This window comes from Syngnathus leptorhynchus, unplaced genomic scaffold, assembly GCF_054491065.1.
Source record: "Syngnathus leptorhynchus isolate UIUO unplaced genomic scaffold, UIUO_Slep HiC_scaffold_95, whole genome shotgun sequence".
Taxonomy (NCBI): Eukaryota; Metazoa; Chordata; class Actinopteri; order Syngnathiformes; family Syngnathidae; genus Syngnathus; species Syngnathus leptorhynchus.
This window is the reverse complement of record NW_028232062.1, coordinates 164,138-167,500: the sequence shown is the minus strand read 5'-3', so window position 1 is coordinate 167,500 and position 3,363 is coordinate 164,138.

Genomic DNA, 3,363 nt, shown 5'->3' with positions numbered 1-3,363 from the left:
TCCATAGCTCCATACCTCCAGAGCTCCATAGCTCCAGCCTGGGTGGCTGGTGGCTCCATAGCTCCATACTTCCATAGCTCCAGTCAGAGAGTTGGCGAAAATTGCACTAAGTGCGAAAGCCCATTCATTTACAACGGCGTGTCCGCCAGGCGGCGACATTTCCCCGTTACCGGTGGCTGCGTGGCGGGTGAGTGACAGAGCTTATCCGAGCGGCTGGAACTCTGCGCCGGCGTGGTCGAGCGTGAGGCCCCGGCCCTTTGGCTGCCTGGTACCTAAAACACTTCCATTGATCCAGCCACGGAGGGTGCTGGCTGGTGGCTCCATAGCTCCATAGCTCCATAGCACCAGAGCTCCATAGCTCCATAGCACCAGAGCTCCATAGCTCCATAGCACCAGAGCTCCATAGCTCCATAGCACCAGAGCTCCATAGCTCCATAGCACCAGAGCTCCATAGCTCCATAGCACCAGAGCTCCATAGCTCCATAGCACCAGAGCTCCATAGCTCCATAGCACCAGAGCTCCATAGCTCCATAGCACCAGAGCTCCATAGCTCCATAGCTCCAGGGCTCCATAGCTCCAGGGCTCCATAGCTCCATAGCTCCAGGGCTCCATAGCTCCATACCTCCAGAGCTCCATAGCTCCAGCCTGGGTGGCTGGTGGCTCCATAGCTCCATACTTCCATAGCTCCAGTCAGAGAGTTGGCGAAAATTGCACTAAGTGCGAAAGCCCATTCCTTTACAACGGCGTGTCCGCCAGGCGGCGACATTTCCCCGTTACCGGTGGCTGCGTGGCGGGTGAGTGACAGAGCTTATCCGAGCGGCTGGAACTCTGCGCCGGCGTGGTCGAGCGTGAGGCCCCGGCCCTTTGGCTGCCTGGTACCTAAAACACTTCCATTGATCCAGCCACGGAGGGTGCTGGCTGGTGGCTCCATAGCTCCATAGCTCCATAGCACCAGAGCTCCATAGCTCCATAGCACCAGAGCTCCATAGCTCCATAGCACCAGAGCTCCATAGCACCAGAGCTCCATAGCTCCATAGCACCAGAGCTCCATAGCTCCATAGCACCAGAGCTCCATAGCTCCATAGCACCAGAGCTCCATAGCTCCATAGCTCCATAGCACCAGAGCTCCATAGCTCCATAGCACCAGAGCTCCATAGCACCAGAGCTCCATAGCTCCATAGCACCAGAGCTCCATAGCTCCATAGCACCAGAGCTCCATAGCTCCATAGCACCAGAGCTCCATAGCTCCATAGCTCCATAGCACCAGAGCTCCATAGCTCCATAGCACCAGAGCTCCATAGCTCCATAGCACCAGAGCTCCATAGCTCCATAGCACCAGAGCTCCAGAGCTCCATAGCACCAGAGCTCCATAGCTCCATAGCACCAGAGCTCCATAGCTCCATAGCACCAGAGCTCCATAGCTCCATAGCACCAGAGCTCCATAGCTCCATAGCACCAGAGCTCCATAGCTCCATAGCACCAGAGCTCCATAGCTCCATAGCACCAGAGCTCCATAGCTCCATAGCACCAGAGCTCCATAGCTCCATAGCACCAGAGCTCCATAGCTCCATAGCACCAGAGCTCCATAGCTCCATAGCTCCAGGGCTCCATAGCTCCAGGGCTCCATAGCTCCATAGCTCCAGGGCTCCATAGCTCCATACCTCCAGAGCTCCATAGCTCCAGCCTGGGTGGCTGGTGGCTCCATAGCTCCATACTTCCATAGCTCCAGTCAGAGAGTTGGCGAAAATTGCACTAAGTGCGAAAGCCCATTCCTTTACAACGGCGTGTCCGCCAGGCGGCGACATTTCCCCGTTACCGGTGGCTGCGTGGCGGGTGAGTGACAGAGCTTATCCGAGCGGCTGGAACTCTGCGCCGGCGTGGTCGAGCGTGAGGCCCCGGCCCTTTGGCTGCCTGGTACCTAAAACACTTCCATTGATCCAGCCACGGAGGGTGCTGGCTGGTGGCTCCATAGCTCCATAGCTCCATAGCACCAGAGCTCCATAGCTCCATAGCACCAGAGCTCCATAGCTCCATAGCACCAGAGCTCCATAGCACCAGAGCTCCATAGCTCCATAGCACCAGAGCTCCATAGCTCCATAGCACCAGAGCTCCATAGCTCCATAGCACCAGAGCTCCATAGCTCCATAGCTCCATAGCACCAGAGCTCCATAGCTCCATAGCACCAGAGCTCCATAGCACCAGAGCTCCATAGCTCCATAGCACCAGAGCTCCATAGCTCCATAGCACCAGAGCTCCATAGCTCCATAGCACCAGAGCTCCATAGCTCCATAGCTCCATAGCACCAGAGCTCCATAGCTCCATAGCACCAGAGCTCCATAGCTCCATAGCACCAGAGCTCCATAGCTCCATAGCACCAGAGCTCCAGAGCTCCATAGCACCAGAGCTCCATAGCTCCATAGCACCAGAGCTCCATAGCTCCATAGCACCAGAGCTCCATAGCTCCATAGCTCCAGCCTGGGTGGCTGGTGGCTCCATAGCTTCATACTTCCATAGCTCCAGTCAGAGAGTGTGCTAAAATTGCACTAAGTGCGAAAGCCCATTCATTTACAACGGCGTGTCCACAAGGCGGCGACATTTCCCCGTTACCGGTGGCTGCGCGGCGGGTGAGTGACAGAGCTTATCCGAGCGGCTGGAACTCTGCGCCGGCGTGGTCGAGCGTGAGGCCTCGGCCCTTTGGCTGCCTGGTACCTAAAACACTTCCATTGATCCAGCCACGGAGGGTGCTGGCTGGTGGCTCCATAGCTCCATAGCTCCATACCTCCAGAGCTCCAGAGCTCCATAGCACCAGAGCTCCATAGCTCCATAGCACCAGAGCTCCATAGCTCCATAGCACCAGAGCTCCATAGCTCCATAGCACCAGAGCTCCATAGCTCCATAGCACCAGAGCTCCATAGCTCCATAGCTCCAGGGCTCCATAGCTCCATAGCTCCAGGGCTCCATAGCTCCAGGGCTCCAGGGCTCCATAGCTCCAGGGCTCCATAGCTCCAGGGCTCCAGGGCTCCATAGCTCCATACCTCCAGAGCTCCATACCTCCAGAGCTCCAGAGCTCCATAGCACCAGAGCTCCATGGCTTCAGAGCTCCATAGCACCATAGCTCCATACCTCCAGAGCTCCAGGGCTCCATAGCTCCATAGCTCCATAGCTCCATAGCTCCATACCTCCAGAGCTCCATAGCACCAGAGCTCCATGGCTCCATAGCTCCAGCCTGGGTGGCTGGTGGCTCCATAGCTCCATACTTCCATAGCTCCAGTCAGAGAGTTGGCGAAAATTGCACTAAGTGCGAAAGCCCATTCATTTACAAGGGCGTGTCCGCCAGGCGGCGACATTTCCCCGTTACCGGTG